Below are 21922 nucleotides of genomic sequence, written 5' to 3'. Positions count from 1 at the left end.
GGTCTCCCAGGCAACAACGGCTGGCCAAGAGTGGGACTTCGGAAACCTTCGGAGAAAGGGGGCGGGCCCGTGGACCCTGTGGCGGGAACCCGGAAGGGAACGCGGAAGAAACAAAGTTCTGCTGTAGGCTCCCTCCTAAGCCTAGGCTAGGCTGACAGAAAGGCGAGTCACGATACACACGAAAGGGAATTGTTTCTCGCTGCCTCAGCTTACCCCATACAGAAAGCTGAAATTATAGTAATTTAAATACCTTTCCATACCAGAGAGACAGGTGAATAAGCAATAACCGAAGCGTTGGCCAAGAGGCACTTAGAGCTCTTCAGAGAATCTCCTAAAACTGCTAAAAAAAAAAAAAAAAACCACAAACATTTGAAATGTTAATAATAAATGACCATTATTTATCCCATTAGCGATGGGAAACGCGTCGCCGAAGCACCTCAGAGGCTTGCACACACTGTGCAAATAGAAAATGGCGAGGTCCAGCCTATGGAGCTCAAAATGCTTGTGGTTGATGCCCTGCCTTTTCCTTTTCCTCCGTATTGAAAGCATCTTACTTTTCATAGTGATGTAATTAACTTGAATACGAATATCCAAAAATCTGTCTTTGTGCTTCTGAACAACCTGTCATCATACCCAGCTACACCAATAGAGATATTTAATGGGAGCATCAGCCTCCTTCCTTAACCCTGCCTATCGCAGTCAAGTCAGTGAGGAAATCAGGGAGCATATGAGACTCTGGGATCCAGGTTCTTTTTTGTTTTTTTAAGTTTATTTATTTATTTGGGGGGTGGGGGGCGCGGAGAGAAGCAGGCCTCGCAGCCAGAGCAGAGCCTGATGTGGGGCTCCATCCCACCAACCCTAAGATCAACACCTGAGTTGAAATCAAGAGTCAGATGCTCAACTGACTGGGTCACCCAGGTGCTCTTGGGATCCAGGTTTTTTAAAGAAGAGATTAATAACCATTTCAAAGTTCACTCTACTCTTGGAATAATTGCAATGCCTTCCATTCTGTATGACATTTTCAACGTTTCAAAGTGTCATCATTTCAGTTTCTAATTTTATGCCTTTACAATCCTATAAGAATGGTAAAAAAAAAAAATGTGTCTCCCCTTTTCAGATGAGGAAACAAGGAAATAAGTGGTTAAAGGTCTTATCTGTGGTAACAAAGCTGCTGGTAGTCGCCCAGGACTCGGACTTAGTTCCTACCCTGGACTCAACTTTTTTTTTTTTTCCAACGTTTATTTATTTTTGGGACAGAGAGAGACAGAGCATGAATGGGGGAGGGGCAGAGAGAGAGGGAGACACAGAATCGGAAACAGGCTCCAGGCTCTGAGCCATCAGCCCAGAGCCCGACGCGGGGCTCGAACTCACAGACCGTGAGACCGTGACCTGGCTGAAGTCGGACACTTAACCGACTGCGCCCCTCAACTTCTTTTTAATACAGTAGGTAGCCACATGTGGCTATAAAGCACTTATACATGTGGCAAATTTGATCTGAGATGTATTGTAAGTACATTCTACAAACTAGACTTAGAAGACAGTATGAAAAAAATGTAAAATATTTCATCAGTAATTTTTATATTGATTACATGTTAAAATAATTGCGCTAAATAAAAACATATTATTAAAGTTAATATCATTTGTGTTTTAAATCTGGCTACCAGAAAATTTTTAATTAACACTGGTAGCTTGTAATTATATTTCTGCTTGACAGGGCTGGTCTATACAATTCTCTCTCTTTTTAAAAGTTTTTTTTAGAGACAGAGTGTATGAGCGGGGGAGAGAGGGAGAGAGAGAATTCTTTTTTTTTAATGGAACACTTTGTTACTTATTTTTATTTTTTTAGAGACAGCAGGGTACAGGAACAGAGAGAGAGAGAGAGAGAGAGAGAGAGAGAGAGAGAGAGAATCTTAAGCAGACTCCATGCTTAGCACAGAGCCCCATGGGGGTCTTGATCCCATGTCTCTGGGATCATGACCTGAGCCAAATCAAGAGCCAGACGCTTAACCAACTGAGTCACCCAGGTGTCCCTCTTAAAACATTTTTAAATGTGTCCTCTGTTTTTAAAGCCTAATGCTGACTTTTAATCTTACTAACCACTGTATTTTATTCAATTCTATAGACATTTATTGAGGATTTCGCCTTCAAGGAATTGTGTGGACAACAGGAAGATGAAAAAGACATTGTCCCTTCCTGTTCTCCAGAGACTCACGATAGAGTGGGAGAGATAAGATGAGCATAAATACCTACAATTACTGGCAGATTGTGATTTAAGAGCACAAAATGGAGAGACTTCTTCTAGGTAGGGATTGGGAATGAGGAATTTGGGCCCTGAAGAATGTATAGGATTTCAAAAAGCAGAGAATTTTAGTATAGGAATTTCAAGTGGACCATGCCAAGAAATTTGGATTTTATCTCGCAGGTGATAGTGAGCCACTGGGCATTTGAGCAGGAGAGTGATATCAGAGTCGTGGTTTTGGAAGATCATTTTAACAGTATTTTATTGGGAATGATTGGAACTGGAAGAGATTGGACAAGGAAAGGCATACACTAACAGAAACCACAAGGGGGAGATGTATAGCTTTCTGCCTCATCACTAATAGAGAACAATAATGATTTTAAAAATCAAATAAATAAAAAATTACACTGCAGTCAAAGATCTCAAACAGTTCTTTGGCATGGAAAACAATCTACATATTTACCAGTGTTTTTTTTTTTTAACTTCCCAGAGTGAGATGGTATCTTGTTATTAAAATGAGCAAGTGAATAAAAAGGTCATCTTCTTAGGTGTAAACTTTGAAGAGCTGATGGCTATCCACCCAATGAAGTCCTCTATTCAAATCTAACTGTATCCAGGGCGGAAAGGCAGCAAATGAGATGGGAAGAAGTCTGCAGCACCAGAAATTGAAGCATGATTATTCCTTAAAGGAATACTAAGTTTTCCAAGGTTGACAGGTAGAAGAAAGGAAAATAGAGGCTACAAAGAAGGATATTAGCACTGGAAAAGAATGACCAAGCAGTGGTGTAAAAGAAGTAAAATAAGCAAAAAAAAAAAAAAAAATTACCAAAAAAGTCTATTTTCTTTTCTCTTATAGGTAATTATTTAAAACAAAGTTTGCAGGAATTGTTTAAAGATTACCTTCCAATAGAATTTTCTCTGGGACAGTACCCATAGGAACCATTAGTAAACATATGATGTCAATAACATATATTAAGTATGCCCATGTGTTACAGTTTATGCATGAGGTTATTTCTTGGTAAAAAGAATCCATTTAAGAAACTCTAGGTGTTAAAAATCGTTCAATTACATATGCTAAACTACCTCCCTGGGGCAAGATTAAAGTTTTCCCTTAAAAGTGCAATTTGAATCTTCTTTAACACCCTCTTTCTAGTACCTTTTTTTCTTTTGCCTTTTATGATGCCTGAAGCCAAGAGGCCGGAAGGATGCAGTGCTGAGCATACCTATCATTTTCATCCTTTGTTTAAAGGAATAAGAAGCACCCCGGAGCCTTTATGGTACCGCTGCCAGCCCAATTTCACAGATGGAGAGAAGCTCGTCTCTAAAGAGAAGTTCATCTGCTTGGTGAAGGTATATGTGATTCTTTCCATTATCTCAAGGGAAGTGTGAAATAGGGGTGGTTTGTCTTTACCTGGGGTCACCTGCCTGGGGTAAATGAATTAGCAGCAATTCTGGCTTACCACTGTGAACGCAGGTGAGTCTGTTCTGGCTGGGGTCAGGTATAACAAAGCTCCTAAAAGCTCAGAGCCGGTCTTTCTTTGGACTTTCTTTTATTTAGAGTTCTCATGATTATTCAGATTATAAACTCCAGTTTCCAAACACATTATACTTTAAGACAAGGGAATTGCTACTGTTGCCCTTGACTTTGTTTCCTCCAGCGCTCCCCACTCTCTTTTCATATACAGATGACTATTTCCACATACAGTTTTCCTAACATATGTCAAAATCTATGATTTTCTTTGGGGAAATATTACCCTTCAAATCTTACATGGATTGGGATAGATCTAATAATCAAAATATAACTGTGTTTTAGATATGCTTTTATTTTATTTTATTCCATTTCTAATGTATGCCCTAAGGATATAGTAAAACTCAGAGCAGAATTTTGTTCTCTGTCACCTATATCAACTCTGAGAGGTGAAGGAGGTTGGAATTTTCAGAGAAGCCAGTGGAGTGAGGAAATGGAGTCAAAAACCTCCTGTTTTGTCCTGGAGAATGGCCAGCAGAGGGAGGGTTTACTTCAAGGAAATTCAGGCACAAAATCCAGGAATCAAGAAGCTTGGGTGGTTTTGAAAAGAGTACTTTTGACTTAGAATGGAGAAAGGGTACATAGAAGCTGCAAGGAGTATTTAGGAAATAGTATGGTGATTTAAAGTTAAAATTTTTAATTTAAAAAAAAAATTAATGTTTATTATTGAGAGAGAAAGAGACAAGAGTCTCTTGAGCGGGGGAGGGGCAGAGAGCCGGAGAGGGAGACACAGAATGAGAAGCAGGCTCCAGGCTCTGAGCTGCCAGCGCAGAGCCTGGCACGGGGCTCGAACTCACAAACTGTGAGATCATGACGTGAAGTCAGATGCTTAACCGAATGAGCCACCCAGGCGCTCCCCCTAATTGTATCTTAATAACAGGAGGAGGACCATAAGCAAGTCACCTATTAGCTGTGCTTCAACTTTCTCCTCTGTAAAATAATGACAATAATAAATACACCTACCTCTCAGGGTTGGTTTAAAAAATAATACACAAATGTTTTAGATATAGGGGTATATGCATATAACTCAAGGATGCTAAGAAAAATAATTCTGGCTATAAGCATGAGGTGATAGAAGGGAGGGTAATAAAGTAGGAAAAGGGGATTGGTAACCATGGCTAACAGCCTGCCTCAGGTAGGGAAGCTGTGTCTAGCTGAATTGGATAATAGGAGACTGTGTTCCTTAATTTGTATAAGGTGGCTTTGTGCATTTGAAAAGACTGAGTGAGCATGCTGTGGTAGAGACAACACTGTTGGGGAAGAGTTGTGTTAGGGAGGGAAACCATGAGGGAGAGAGAGTGAGAAGCCAGGTGCTTCTAGGAAGTAGACTTGGAAGTTCCCCAAAGGCACAAAGAGGCAGGAAGCCCTACTTTGGGCTCCTACTGAATTACAGGTTCCCAGTCCTTCTTCTGGTTCCTTGTACTTCTTTCTCTTGACAACATCTTCTTTGAGAACTAAGGAGAAAGTCCACACCAAAGTTTGAGAAAACTGAGGCATATTATAAAACAACTACAGAAGACAGTGCCAAGAATGCAACAGTTATAATACATCGCCTTATGTCACTGCTTTATTTATTATTTTTTCAACTTTTTTTTTATTTTTGAGAGAGAGAGAGACAGACAGAATGTGAGCAGGGGAGGGGCAGACAGAGAGGGACACACAGAATCGGAAGCAGTCTCCAGGCTCTGAGCTGCCAGCACAGAGCCTGATGTGGGGCTCAAATCCACAAAGGGCAAGATCATGACTTGAGCCAAAGTCAGATGCTTAACTGGCTGAGTCACCCAGGCACCTCTATGTCACTGCTTTAACAGCTCCATGATGGGGGCACTGGGGTGGCTCAGTCGGTTAGGCCTCTGACTCTCGGTTTCAGCTCAGGTAGGTCCTGATCTTGCAGTTTCATGGGTTTGAGCCCCTCATCAGGTTCTGCACTGGCAGTGAGGAGCCTGCTTGGGATTCTCTCTCTCTCTCTCTCTCTCTCTCTCTCTCTCTCTCTTTCTCCCCCACTCCTCGACTCAAACTGTCTCTGTGTCTCTCAAAATAAATAAATAAACTTTAAAAAGAAAAAAAAAACCTCCATGTTTCCATATTGCCTTCAGGAAAAAAACCCAGCTCCTTACTACAGCATTCAAAGCCTTTTAAAATATGGCTCCGGTATACTTGTCTCACCTTGTGTCTTGCTGCTCCCATCTCTCCTTCTGCTACTTTTCCTTGTAATCACACATTATCTATTTGTAGCCTCACCAAACTACTCATGGTCCTAATCTCACCAAGTTCTTCCAAGTTTTCTTTCTAGCTTTTTGTGTGCTGTTCCATCTGCCAAGAATGGCCCATTCTCTGCCTGTTGAGATCATATTCAGTCTCTCAGACATGGTTCCAATATCCCTGCTTCCATGAACACCAAATGTTAGTTTCCTACTTGAACCTCCTGTAATAACACTGTATTCATTCCCCTATTGTGGAATGTAGTCACTATTTGAATGCAAACTCCTTTAACATGATGCTTGTTTCCCAGCTTCTAACATTATGTTCGACACATAGTGGCTGCTAGTAATGATTGTGATTGATTCCAAAAGCTGAACATGCAGTTTCACTCATCCCTCCACCCTATCCCTAATTCCATACACCATTTCCATGAACTATTCACCCCAGGTTGTTGCTTTCAAGGGTTTTAATATTTGAGAAGGAAAACAAAACAAAACAAAAAGTTTTTTAGGAGAAGAGTTTTGGTTTAAAAAATTGTTTTAAGCCAAGTATCTTCTTCTTTATGTATGAATAATTTATTGCTTAGTCATGTCTTCATGCTGTGCCCACCAAAAGGAAGATTCTACCTGAGGCGTGGATGACTCAGCAATAACAAGTACCCTAATGTCATTCAATTTAACACCTCACTGCTCTCCAGGAAATGATCTGTAAACCTAAGAGTTCAGTTTATCACCTTATTCCTGGAAGTTTAGCAACAACTTCCTAACTTCAATTGGTTCTATACACTGCTTTGTCTTTTTCTTTCATAGATTAATTGAATCTATAATGATTTGTTAATTTGGATTCAAGTGGGATAGATGACTCTTCTACCAGTTTGGTTTTTTAGTCTGCTCCAACTCAGTTAACACTTGAGATGCCTTTCATTACAGAATTTAAAATAGTGCCCCAAATGTAAATATAGCTCAGGAATTCCATTTGATTCAATCCATACAATGTTTGGAGTACCCATCCATGCCTGCCTTCGAGTTGCTTACAATACAGGGGGAAAGAAAAACCAGTGATCACAACAAAATATAATAATTATGTTTAGGGATGCTATTGGGACCCAGAGAAAGGGCAGGCCTCTAGCCTACAAAAGGTTGGAGAAAGGATGTTGGAGAGATCTCAGCAAAGATTTTCCAAAAGAGTTGACATTTCAGCAGACTTTAAGAATTGATGGACATTAGAAAATATTTGGAAGGGTATTCCCTAAACAGGGATACAACGGGGGCAAAAGTACAAAGACACACGGAAACAAGTTTGGAAGGCTGGCGGGTAAAGTAGGTAGCATAGAGCTAAGTAATGTCCAGTCTTTTCATGAGAAGGATAAAGTTTTAACCCTTATGTCCAGGAGGCTGACTTCATAATTATACCCAGCCCTGGTAGCAGTTACCATGTAATGAACTAAAAAATTGCTCAGTCTTCTTCCTACTATATATCAGCATCACATTTTCCACCACAGTGGTTGTGTGGAGACCTATAGATATGGATTCACATCCCAGCTTTGTCACTTGTTAGCTGTGACATATTGGGCAAGTTATTTAGCTTCTCTATGCCTTTTCCTTCATTTGCAAAGTGAGAATACACCTACCTCACTGAGTTGCTGTGAGAATTAAAGGAGATAATCCACTTAGCATAGGATCTGATATCTGTTAAATATGCCATAAATGTTAGCTATGTTAATGAAATTGAGTCCAGAGAATCTAATAAAAATATAAGCGTAAGTGTTTGATGATCAAGGTGTGGTTAATAACTGCAGCCCCAGAGGATCTCAGAAGTAGAAGAACTCTCAAGGAGTTATCTAATATACACCTATGCATCTAAGATCAGTGCTTAAATCAACAGCATTTGGCCCTGCCTTCCACCAAGGAGCCTAAATATATATGACAAAAGATGGAGTTGGGAGAGAGAACAAAATAAAATCACAAGCAGAAAGAAGGGAATGAGAGATAAAGGGAAAAGGAAGCAGAATGATCGGACAAAGCGGATAAAAAATACACTTCAGTGGGCACATCTACCATTAGTTGCCAATTCCTGGCTTACATTTCCAAAGCAGATGGTGACTTTAGTTAAGATATAAAGAACCAAATGAAAGGTTTGGGAACTCTAAGAGGTCATATATTCAACTATCCCAGGGGCATTTGGGTGGCTCAGTCAGTTAAGCACCCAACTTTGGCTCAGGTCATGATCTCACAGTTTTTGAGTTCAAGCCCCGCATCAGGCTCTGTGCTGACAGCTAGGAGCCTGGAGCCTGCTTCTGATTCTGTGTCTCCCTCTCTCTCTCTGCCCCTCCCCTGCTTGTGCTTGCTCTCTCTCTCTCTCTCTCTCTTTCTCAAAAAATAAATAAACATTAAAAAAATTATCCCAGAGAGGCATAGGTATAAAAAGATCTCAAGCAGAAGGAAGAAGGGCATCTCTGGGAATGTTTGGAAGTCATTTTTTCTAAGGAGTTCTTTATCAAACTTGGGAGAATATTTAGAAAATCTCTAGATAGGTTTTTGTGTTTATTAAGACGGCTGATGTCATGAGGGGCTCACAGACTGCTGAGAGACTTGCTTAAGCAAAAACATCAGGCCAAAGGTTTATAGATGAACTCTGTCTGAGAGCCAAATTTTCGACAAGTAGTTCAAAGGCAAATTTCCCTATATCATTCCGTGTAAAAATAGATGACTGCTGCTTAACTCTAGTCACCAGCTTGGTAGAAGGAGTTTTAGGAAGGCCTACCCCATTAGCAGTTTGAACAAGCCAGTTTTCCTACCAGGAGCTTTCCCACATCCACTCATACCCCCATTTGATTTTGACTTGGTGCTCTTTGGTAGCATGGCTCTCTGTTAAGTATTTACTCCCAAGAGATGATTCTGTCCTAATTCTTTCTTTCCCACATGTCTTTCATTTTTTGGTTTGTGTTCTAGTTTATTTTTGGAGCCTAAGTTATCATGACTGTTTGCTGTCTTTTTCTGTTTTTAGGCTTTCTTCCTTCTCCTTTTGTTACTGGTAGTTTAGCAGGGATAATGCTAAGCTGGGGCCAGATGTTAATTAAGCAAAATAAGTCAAGCAAATCAAAACTTCCAAATATTTGGTTTCAGGTTACTTAGTCACAGCAGCATTTTTGAAGATGTAATTTTATTTTGATGTGAGTTACATAAACCCTCTGGTTGGGTTGTCAGCTTTCTTCTGTGTGGTGTCATAGCAGAGCAATGCTATGCTGTCAAGATAGAGAGCGAGGACATTAATAAGTAACGAGGCAGAGCCATGTGCCAGAGACTATGACCCAGCCCTCACCAAAAACTTGAGGAGATTGTGTGATAACAATATCTCTTTCTAGGGACATAGAAAATGTTGTCTTCCTGCCACAATGACAATTGGGTGAGTTTACTGCTCTTGGAAGTTTCCTCCTAACCTAAGTTTCATTCCTACATAACAGTAAAAATATCATCATGATGAATAAATAATTTTTAGTGTCCATTATGTGTAGGACACTGGCCAGGCACCTGGTGAACAAAGAGGGAGAAGGCATGATTTGTTCTCAGAGGATTTACTGTGTTGAGAAGATAAAGCATGTACATTTAAATACATTTAACAAACGAAAACTACCACATAACACATACTGGATGGCAAACGAGTAATATATAGGTAGCTGATTATACACTCCAGTTTGTCCTAGATAATACAAGTTTATACCTTGTTCCAATGTACTTATGCCCCCTGTAACTCTCAAACATCATAGTTTGGATGATAAATTATATGTTCAGCTTATATACACACTGTGGTCTAGGAATTAAGGGGAGAGAGTTTTTATCAATGGCTAGGATAGGTGGTAGGGAGTTCGTGGAGCTGGTAGAACTTGAGCTGCGTCTTGAAGGAAGAGGTAGGACAGAGGCAAGAGAAGAGCATTCTACAGGAGAATATCAAGAACAAAAAGACCAAAATGGATGCGGGAAAAAAGACAGCCATAGCACAACTCCAGGGCACCCTGTCCACGTCATGTTCTCTGTAAATGGTGCCCTCTGGACTGTGTAACTGTTGGCTCTAAGTGTGTCATATTTGGGGAGCAGTGGGAAGAACACTTTAGCCGGAGAAGAGAATTTGTGGAGAGGATTTATGTGAGAATCGAAGCAAGCATGGAACGGATATTGGAGGCTATCAAATACCAGAATAAGATGTTTAAACTTTATCCTATAGTGGATTTGAATGTAACTGAAGAGTTTTGAGCAGACAATGATACTTACAACAAAATGGTTTCGGAAAATTAATATTCCCAACTAAAGTATTCAATGTATGGAAAGGAGAAGAAAGAGGAAGGGAGAAGAACTAGTTCTAAAAGTGTTGCAAATACCCAAGAGAGAGGTGATAAGAGTCTGCAGTAGTGGCAGTAGTAAAGGGTATGAAGAGACAGACTAGAGAGAGTTTGCAAAGCCAGGACTGATAGTGGGTAACTGGCTAACTATGTGAGGAGAGGGAACAATTAAGAATGACTTGAGATTTAGAAACTGAGTACCAAAGAAAATGATGGTATCTTTGATAAATGTGGGGGAGTTGAGAGAAGTTAGCTTTGGGGGGGGATAGATGAGCTCTCCTCCAGACATGATGGATTTGAGACATCATTTGGAAATGTTCAAAAGGAAAAATTAAATTGGAGCTGAGACAGGTGGTAATGGCTAGAGATGTAGATTTAGGAATTCTGTGCGGTACTAAATGATCATAAATACCATAAGATCATAAATAGCAGATAACCCACAATTATGGCTTAGGTTGCAATTGCATTTTGTAAAGTAGGAAGGAATACAATTTGCAAAGATAGCAAAAGAGAGATTCCAGAGGTGAAGGGAGATAGGACAGACAGTGTATAATCAAGAGAACCAAAGGAAAAGAAAGTTTCAAGCTTGAGAAGTTGATCTGTGGAGCCAAATCTTGGAAAGCAGTCAAGGAGGACTAAAACTGAAAAAATTCATAGCTTTTGATGGTGACATGGGTTCTTTGGAAGGTACGATTTTATGTAGTTGTAGAGGTGGGCTCTATATTATAGGAGTTAAGGGATGAAAGATTGTGATTCAAGAGATATAATGAATGAAGATTGATCTTATAAGAAATTTGTCAGTAAAGGGAAGGGAAAAATATGATGAAAGTCAAGGAATATCCAGCATTAAGGAAGAATTTTTTTTAAAGGATATGATAAAGAATTTATATTCTGTGTTAGACTGTAGATAGATGGCACTTTATTTGCTTAAAATAAATCTTGATTTTTCAAATTGCTCATAGTACCTTTCTTCTTCTGAATTCCAAGCAAGAGGCTTACTAGAACAAAGGAGGAAGAAAATATAGACAGGAAAATAACTGATAAAGGATTCAACAGTTAGTCATCAGCAGGTGATTAAAATACACCTAATCTCTTCCACATAGCTGGGGACCCTTTTGTTTCAGGCAGAAACTATATGCATTTATAGCTGGGACAGACATTTTGATTAGGAGAGGACATCTCTAAAATACCGACTTTTTTGGGGGGTCCTCTAATCTCCCTATTAACCCCCCAGTTAAAAAAAAACCTTTGGTGGCCTACAGATGTTCCAGCCTGACATCCATCCTGCTTTCTACTTCCTTGACCACCATTCTAGTTCAGGCCCCAATTACTTCTTATTCTGACTACAGTAATAGCCTGTCTCCCGTCTCTCTCCACTCCAGCTATCCTACACACTGCCACCAGATTAATTTTCCCAAAGCACAGTTCTGATCCTATCTTGCCTTACTTAAAAGCCTTCGATAAATTCCCATTGTGAACTGAATTAGGTACAGGCTCCTCACTTTGGCTTTTGAAAGCTGGCCACAATATAGCTTTGGCTTACGCTTTCTGTCTTAATTCTCACAATTCCCTTATATTCAAACTGATTTATGGGCATGAAAAAGAGACCGTCACTTGGTCCTTCTATCTGGAGTGGCCACATGAAATTTCCCTGTGAAAACAACAAGGGATTCACATATAAAGGAAGGTAGAAGAAGGTATGGGAGTCATTTTCACATCCTGTTAAATATGATCTTGCTGTCTGAACCCTTCCCCCAAATATTTTGTTTGTAATTTTTACATGGCATTTGCCAAATCCACTGTATTAGAGTCCTTTGTGTGCTATCTCTACCCTATTGGAGTGAAAACAGTTTGAAAACAAAGACCTTATGGTCCTCATTTACTATTTTTTTTAATGTTTATTTTTGAGACATAGCATGAACAGGGGAGGGGCAGAGAGAGGGGACAGAAGATCTGAAGAGGGCTCTGCTCTGACAGCAGAGAGCGATAAGCTCGATGTGTGGCTTAGACTCATGAGCTGTGAGATCACAACCCGAGCTAAAGTCAAACCCTCAACCCACTGAGCCACCCAGGTGCCCCTTAGTCCTCATCTTTAATCCCCTTTGGGGCATAGTAGTATACCTTGTACTGAGAGCATTCAATACATTTTTAAAAATTCCCTGACAATATTGAAAAGAAATCATGGACTCTTAAGTAACTCTGCTTTTGCCTACCACCTCTCAACATGTCCTTACCCCTTCCTATGAAGATGCGAATGTTTTTATTTTTCAGTGTAGCAACTGCATGTCCTTTACACGGCTATGATGACATTATATGTTGGATTATAAGTAGCTAGAAGACAGGAACTTCTTGTTGTTTAACCTAACATGTATGTAATGCTTAAAGATTTTTGTACATAAGCTCTTAATAAATGTTTATAATAATTTATATATTATTAAATGTTTATAATAATGTATATAATAATTAGCTAATGCTTAATAAATGTTTATAATAATGTATATAATAATTAGCTAATGCTAATATAATAATTAGCATTAGCTAATCCATTTGCGGAAGGTTATTTTATAAGTCAAAGTTTTTTTTTAATTGGTATAATTGACATATAGCCTTATATTAGTTTCAGATATACAACATGATTTGATATTTGTATATATTGTGAAATGACCCATAAGTCTAGTTAACATCCATCACCACACATAGTTACATAATTTCTTTGTCTTGCGATGAGAATATTTAAAATTTACTCTTTTAGCAACTTTCAAATATGCAATACAGTATTATTAGCTATAGTCACCATGCTGTGCATTACATTTCCATGACTTATTTATTTTATAAGTAGAAATTTGTATCTTTTAGTTCCCTTGGCCCATTTCACCCCCATCTTCCCGCCTCTGGCAACCACCAATCTGTTCTCTGTATCTATGAGCTTGTTTTTGTTTCTTTATTTGTTTGTTTTTAGGTTCTACATATAAGTGAGATCATATTGTATTTTTCTCTGACTTATTTCACTTAGCATAATACCCTGAAGGTCCACCTATGCTGTCATTTTTCTAATGACTGGATAATATTCTATTGTATATATATATATATATATATACACATATATACATATATATACATATATACATATACATACATATATATACATATATATACATATACATACATATATATACTACATTTTCTTTATGTATTCATTTAGGTTGTTTCCATATATTGGGTATTGGTAAGTAATGCTGTTATGAACATAGGAGTGCATATCTTTTTGAATTCTTCCTTTCATTTTCTTTAGATAGACAGCCAAACATGGAATTACTGGATCATATGGTATTTCTATTTTTATTTTTTTGAGGAAATTCCATACTATATTCCAAAGTAATTGCACCAATTTATGTTCCCACCAACAATGCACAAGGATTCCTTTTTCCCCACATCCTCGCCAACACTTGTTATTTCTTGTCTTTTTGATAGTAGCCTTTCAAACAGGTGTGAAGTAATACGTCTTTGTGGTTTTGATTTGCATTTCCCTGATGATTACTGATGTTGAGTCCCTTTTCATGTACTGTTGCCCATCTGTATGTCTAGTGTTTTCAAACTAGGATGGAAAAGTTATGTATTAAAATATCAGTTTTTTTCTGGGGAGAGGGCCTATAGGCTTTATCAGATACTCACAGGGGTCTGCTGTCCAGGAAAGAGTAAGAACTAGCCTTATGAAATAATAAATTTGGAATTATTAACAATTCATATATACATATGGATAATACATATGGAATTATGAAATGGAAACATTTTTACTTTGTCTCCATTCATTTCTTTCAAAAGAATTTTTTAAAGTACCAGTAGATGTTCCATGGACAACAAAACCAGCACAGATAGAATCACTTAGAATAATTCCTGATGCCGCTTCCAGACCTCTACTTTGTCCCTACTTAAGCTAAGAGTATTGCCTTTGGCCGGGTTGAAGAACTGAATGATGCAATCCCAGATGTGGTGTATAAGGACATCACCATCTGTCACATGCATCTTCCTCTCCCCTCCTTTTAGTATTAGAAGGCCTCCACTGTTTTCACAGGGGATTTTTACCCTCATGTTCACTATCAAAATTCCCAAATGATCCCTTGTTTCTCATGCCAGCACTCTGGCTGATCCCACAGTTTTGGTTAAAAGGTTTTGTTTTGTTTTGTTTTGTTTTGAGAGAGAGAGAAAGAGCATGCGCGTGTGGGAGCTAGGGAAAGGGGCAGAGGTGGGGAGAAAGAGAGAGAATCTTAAGTAGGCTCCATGATAATCATGGAGCCCAACATGGGGCTTGATCCCATGACTCTAGGATCATGACCTGAGCCAAAATCAAGAGTTGGACACTCAACCAACTGAGCCACCCAGGCATCCCAAATTTGTCTTAAGAAGAATAAAATCTCTTTTAACAGGACCAGTTTCAGACATGAGATCCATTATCTTTTCCTGGTAAACTTTAGAAAAGGGGAATGGGAAGTAAACTTTTCGCTTATTATTAAAACCTGCTACTTAGTTAATTTTCTGCAAATTCTTTCTCTTGCTGATTATTGATTTTTCTGTGTCTTTTTTCCTTTCTCTGTTATTCCCTTTGGGATTCGCTTCCCACCCCCCACCCCCAGTGACTTAATTTAGTTAATGTTCTAATTAGTGCAGCTTCTATTCCAGCAGATTTCCTGGGCTTTCACATCAGTGCTTTTCCATATGATAAACTCCATTAACAAGTCTCTGAACATTCACAAAAAAGGAAGCAGTCTTTTAATGCAATGGGCTCTACCTCATTTGCCCCTATCTTCTGGTCCAACTTTCTTGGCTATCTTAGAGCTTCTTCAGCACATAATTCCATCAACAGAGAATTAGGGTTGAGCCGTGGCATCAAAACTGATGGCCTAACAGACTCATTTCTGAGTAAGTACTGTCCATGTCATCACTATAATTAAAAAAATATTTTTATACCCAAGGAAGAGACCATCCCTTAGAGTGGGTTTTTTTTTAATGCCATTTTCTCAGTAGTGATGTAGATTTGTCCTGATGCACTCTTCCTTTTCAATTCTAATTTCCAAGGCTTCTCCAGATATGATTAGAGTATAGTATAATCCAGGCTATGGAATAAAAAAACAAGCGAACCACAACAGACTATTTGATCTGACATTCTAAGCAATGGTTTTCACCTTTGGTATACATTGGTAGCGACTGGGGACATTAAAAAAAAAATGTCACTTGGGTATCATCCTCAGAGATTCTGACTTAGTTGATCAGGGGTACAACATAGGCAGTAGAGATTTTTAAAAGCTAATATAGAAGTTAAAGTTTGAGGACCAGTTTAAAATAATCAACAGGACCAATAGTTTCAATCAATGAAGCTGAAACATGTCATAATACTGTCATAAGACAGTAGAGGGCAGAGTTGACTTAAACTTATATAAACTGTCTTAGGAAATAGCAAGTAGTTAATAATGCAACCTTAACTTTGTACTTTGTGGTCGTCTTTTGCCACAAAGCTTTCATTTACTGCTAAAGCCAAATTACTTTTTGTATATTGGAATTTATTAGGAGGCCCCTTAGTGATGCCTCATCAATAGGATCGTTGTGTAATGTGCGCACTTTTGAGAGCACAAGGGAATTAATGATTCTGCCAGGATGACAGGTGTAAACCAGGATAGCCTGAGGTAAACTGCGACATATGGTCACCCTATGATCACCATGTCCTTTGTGGGATCCAGAAGAGCTAGAATCTGTAACATGGCTTTACTAATTAAACTAACCAGTAGTAACTATGTACTTCTGCTCATTGCCAAAGTCTTCGGTATTATTTTTGTGCATGCCCGTCTGTCATTGTTCAACATTATACCAGGCACCATGAACAATAGAACAGAAACTGAAGACATGCTGTTAAGTGCCAGGCATTATACAACCTAGTTGGGAAGAGAAAACTAATGCATGAAGCTGCTCTGGTAAATAAAATTCAAGAGCCTCCTCCAAATCCTTTCAGGAAGTAGAATATAAAATAGGTGATAAATAAACTCATAAATAATACTAACCCTAATTATGTATAGGCTGTCCTTGACTTAAAGTGATTCCACTTACAGTTCCCATTGTGGTCCTTAAATACCTCCAGCAGGCAGACCAGTTGACTTCCTGAGCTGCTGTGGGAGAGAACTTTAGAAATGCTCTTTCATGTGAGCACAGCTCCTGTCCCAGGCGCCTAGCTCCTGAATAGTTAACCTATATAGCCATTGACCCCCAAATTGAGAATTAAGGCATTTAACTTTAGCATATAAGGCATGACACAATTGGTGGCAAGCAAAGACTACAGAACCAGTAATTTCAGTTGGCAGCAGAAGGCTCCCTCAGGTAGAGCACATCCGAGGCTTAACTTGCTTGGACTCACAGATCTCTCATCACATGCCGAGATCTCTGCTGGCTCTTGTAGTCATGCCCCACGCTTTTTGAATGACAACAACTGCAGTGTTGGCCTGTATTTAATTTATGATCTCTTGCAACATTTTGTTTTCCTACCAATTTTCAACTTGGGTCAAAACTGTCATTTGCTGTTCTGTATTTAGAAACCTTATTCTTCCTCCTTTGCTGAATTATGTATGATCCCCTCTTTAGTGGTTTTTTAAAAAATTTTTTTAACATTTATTCACCCTTGAGGGACAGGGAGAGACAGAGCACGAGCAGGGGGAGGGGGAGCAGAGACAGAGGGAGACACAGAATCTGAAGCAGGCTCCAGACTCTGAGCTGTCAGCACAGAGCCTGACGTGGGGCTCAAACTGACAGACCATGAGATCATGACCTGAGCCGAAGTCGGATGTTTAACTGACTCAGCCACCCAGTCGGATGTTTAACTGATTCCCAGGTGCCCCTTTACAATTTTTTTAAAGTAGGCTTCATGCCCAAGGTGGGGCTTGAACTCATGACCCTAAGATCAGGAATCACATGCTCGACCAACTAAGCCAGCCAGGTGCCCCTGATTCCCTATTTGATTTGATTTAATCCATCTTCAAATACTTCTGCATTTTTTCAAATTTGAGTGATAAGTGATAATTATCAAGATTGATTAGGCAACATTAGGAAACTCAAATAGTTAAAGCACGGTAGTAAAGTACCAAAAGTTATGAGATTAATCCTGTCATAAGATGGTTAGCTTTGAATTAGATCCAATAGCCAGTCTGATGGCTTGACACATCTTCTCATTGCACATGGGATAAATTGGTGAGGGGGTGAGCAAGGGTCAGGCAAATCCACTTCCCAACACTGGTGATAACTGAGATGACTGAGAAAAACAGATGAGCTGAGCTCAATTCGTGTAACAGGAATAGTTCTTTACTTTCATGGCACATATTTATTTCATTATCTGAGTGTTGATGAAAATATTTAGGCATTGTTTTTCTTTAGGTCATTGTTATTTTGTTCTTGCCTTGGCCCTCTCCTTTATCAAAACTTGCTCGCAGAGAAGAGTATAATATTTGCTATTCACATTTTACTATATTTTTTGCAAATTGAAATATTATGAAAATATTTCCTAGTTACAGAGAGGGAAGGAGGCAAACCATAAGAGACTCTTAAATACTGAGAACAAACTGAGGGCTGATGGAGGGTGGGGGAGAGGGGAAAGTGGGTGATGGGCATCGAGGAGGGCACCTGTTGGGATGAGCACTGGGTGTTGTATGGAAACCAATTTGATAATAAATTATATTTAGTATTAAAAAAAAAAGAAAATATTTCCTGCTTATAAAATATCCAAACATTATAGAAAAATAGAGAAGGAAGTAAGAATTACTCTTTTTTTTTTAAAGGGCTTGATAAGCACCTGGAATTTTTTTAATGTTTATTTATTTAATTTTGAGAGAGCCAGGGAGCTGGGGAGTGGCAGAGAGAGAGAGCGGCACAGAGAGAGAGGAGGACAGAGGATCTGAAGCGGGCTCTGGGCTGATAGCAGAGAGCCTGATGTAGGGCTCAAACCCACAAACTGAGATCACGACCTGAGCTGAGGTCAGACACTTAACCGACTGAGCCACCCAGGTGCCCCAAGAATTACTCTTAATCCTACCATCTAGAAATAACATTTTTAGGAGTATCCTTTCTGATATAAGATACCATATTTCTTAGTCAAATAGAGATGATCTGATGCCTACGTTTATAAAAAGTTCAGCAGTATGTCATGACATCTTTCCCTATAAATATATAAAACCACATCATCACTTAACTGACTACATAGAATGTGTGTGTGTGTGTGTGTGTGTGTGTGTGTGTGTGTGTCTGCATGTATATACACCATACCTGGTTTAACCAATTCTGTTTTGATGGATATTGATTTCCAATTGTTCATTTTAATGAACATTATTATAGTGAACATCCAAAATGTTCTTACTATAAGTGTAAAATGTAGAGAGCTCAAGCTGAAAGAGGCCTTAAAGACTAGTGAGTTCAATGCTGTCGTTTTAAAGAAGAAAAATTGAGATGTAGAGAAGATAAGGGGGGAGTAGAATCCAGGTCTTTTCACTATGTCTACTGATTTTTCCAGTCCACCCTGCTAGCTTCTTTTAAAAAAATTGATTAGCTATTTTTTTTAAATTTTTAACGTTTATTTGTTTTTGAGACAGAGAGAGACAGAGCATGAATGGGGGAGGGTCAGAGAGAGAGGGAGACACAGAATCTGAAACAGGCTCCAGGCTCTGAGCTGTCAGCACAGAGCCCGACGCGGGGCTCGAAGTCACGGACCGCGAGATCATGACCTGAGCCGAAGTCGGCCACTTAACCGACTGAGCCACCCAGGCGCCCCATTTTTAAAAAAAAAAAATTTTTTAACATTTATTTGTTTTTGAGACAGAGAGAGTATTAGCTATTAAAATGCTACTAAACAGCATTGGCTTTTTCTTACTCCAGTAGTTGAAAGGCTGTCCCTTAAAAACCAACTCTTCCCAAGGTTATTTGCATTTTAACATTTGTTCTTAGTTGTGAAATAAGTTTGCAGGTTCCTATAATCTTTGGAATGAGAGCATTCAGTATGATTTCGAGTACGTGAAATCATATGGGGAAAGCCCCTACTTATCAATTTCTGGCAGTATTTGGTAGAGGTGAGGAGTGGAAATTGAGAAAGATTTAGCAGGGGTTGGGGTCAGATATGGGATACTGATGTTCATGCATAACTTTGGAACCCTTCCAAAAGAGGGCCTACAGCTTTCACTTCTTTCAGTTTCTGCTATGGAAGGTCCAGAGTGTATGCTTCATTAAGCGTATTTTGATAATTAAGATGATGGTAGAATAGAATAAGCAACATGAGTTGTTGTTTGCACATGCTCAGCATAATTTGGGGCTAAATTCTTGACTTAGTTATTGATTTAAAATATCAGTCTATACTGTGGATAATCTACATTAAATATCATGGGAATGTGTTAATTCAAAAACCATGAGATAGTGCTTCCTGGATAAATAATTCTTTAATAAGTAAAGGATTTGGAGTTCTATGTGATTTTTTTGGAAAATTACTTGAACTCTGAGTATCTTGGTTTCTTTATCTAGCAATAAGGATAATGATAGCAATTTACTTCATGAAATTGAATAAAAATGATTATATGGCATTTGGTAAAAAGAAAATGATAAGTAATCCTTTAAAAATAGAATTTGCCTTACACAAAGGAAAATGAGGAAAAATGATGTTTTTGATAAGAAGTGGTTATTCTACAAAATAAATCATGTTTGAGTTGAATCATAGTTTCTTGTAGACTTTAAAGCATTGAAGAAATATCCAAACAGAAGTTAAGCAGCTGCAGAGATATCCCACAGAAGAGAAAATGAGATGAATTTGCAGAGGTAATGTAGTCTTTTATTGCAATATCTTTCCAAACTTTATTGAAATTTTCCCAAGGGTCTTGGTTAATATTATGAAAAAAAATATTTTGAATTTGGAAACTGCTCACTAACAAATAAAAGCAATTAAGACCATTTATGCTGGTAATAATTATCACATAAATAAAAAATTGTTAATTGGTTGAACTATAACTGTTGCTATCATTCTTTATTAACAAACTCAAATTTTTTATTATTTATTTTTTCTTTTTTTAAGTTTATTTATTTTGAGAGAGAGAGAGAGAGAGAGAGCATGTGCATGCACATCAGCAAGCAGGAGAGGAGGAGAGAGAGAGAGAGGCAGAGAGAGACTCCCAAGCAGGCTCTGTGCTGTCAGCACAGAGCCTGAGATGGGACCTGATCTCATAAACCGCTAGATCATGACCTGAGCTGAAATCAAGAATCAGATGCTTAACCAACTGAGCCACCCAGGCACCCCAATAAACTCCATTTTTATATTGTATTTTCTCTTCTTGATTTGAGTTCTGGCTTGATGAATATCTATTAAGGAAGAGAACACATTTTCAGGTTTAGGTACTCGATTATCCACATACAGATTATATACTTTGTGGAGTACTCAAGATAGACTGTTAATGTCAAAATAACATCAACTCACTGCTTGTAATGCTTTTTGATCCACCTTCCTATGTTCTTAATCCTATGAGCTCAAGGCTTTGGCATATTGGAGGGTGGCCTTAATCCAAGGATGAGGTCTGAAAATGGCACTGAGAGGGTAGAGCCAACAAAGTCAAAATTCCATGCTGAACCATCACCATTGTATTTGCTATGCCTTATTATGAATGACACTGGAAGACAGCAGGCTACTTCCCCCTTAGGTGAACTTGGTGGTAGGTGTGAACATGAAACCTACTTAATTTAAGATTCCACTTGTCACCTATAGTCAGTAAGTTAGGTGTGAATGTGCCAAGGTGGCTGAGGAACTGGTGAAATTCAGGCACAAATATTGCCAATTATTTTTCAGTGAATTCACTTTAAAAACCTCACTCAAACACCAAAAGGAAAGTGGTTCTCCTGAAAAAAAAATCACAAATATGTATTTTTAAGCCAAATAGAGATGATTTTGAATTACCTACTTCTTTGATCAATTTCCATAATTGCAACTCTCTTTTAGTTTCCATGATTTGTTTGCTAATTAATTCACCTATTTACTCATCAGGCCTTTATGAAGTATAAGTTGTAGTCAGGCACTGTGTTAGGTGCTAGGAAACTGAAAACAATATTCTGTAAGCAATGGGGAGCCGCTGGATGATTTAAAGTCATGGAGTGACATGATCAGATTTCCTTTTTTACAATGTGTACTTTGGCTACTATGTGGAAGAAGAGTTGAAGGAGAATAATACTGGAGAATGGAGAGCAGTTAGGAGGCTAACAGAAGCAGTTCGTGTGAGAAAAGATGGGGCTGAATGGTGTGCCCCCCAAATTCATATGTTGCTATCCTGACCCCTGGTACCACAGAAAGTGGCCATATTTGGAGACAGAGCCTTTAAAGAGGTAATGAAGGTAAACTGAGGTCATACTAATCCAATATAATAGTGTTCTTATAAGAAGAGATTAGGACACAGGCACAGAGGAAAGACCATGTGAAGACAGGGAGAAGATGGCCATCTATAAGCCAAAGAGAGGAGCCTTAGAAGAAACAACCCTGCCAACACCTTGATCCCAGACTTCTAGCCTCCAGAATTGTGAGAAAATAAAATTCTGTTGTTTAAGCCACCCAGTGCGTGGTGATTGC

The sequence above is a fragment of the Acinonyx jubatus genome, chromosome B3 (assembly GCF_027475565.1).
Source record: "Acinonyx jubatus isolate Ajub_Pintada_27869175 chromosome B3, VMU_Ajub_asm_v1.0, whole genome shotgun sequence".
Classification (NCBI taxonomy): Eukaryota; Metazoa; Chordata; class Mammalia; order Carnivora; family Felidae; genus Acinonyx; species Acinonyx jubatus.
This window is presented reverse-complemented; position numbering follows the sequence as displayed.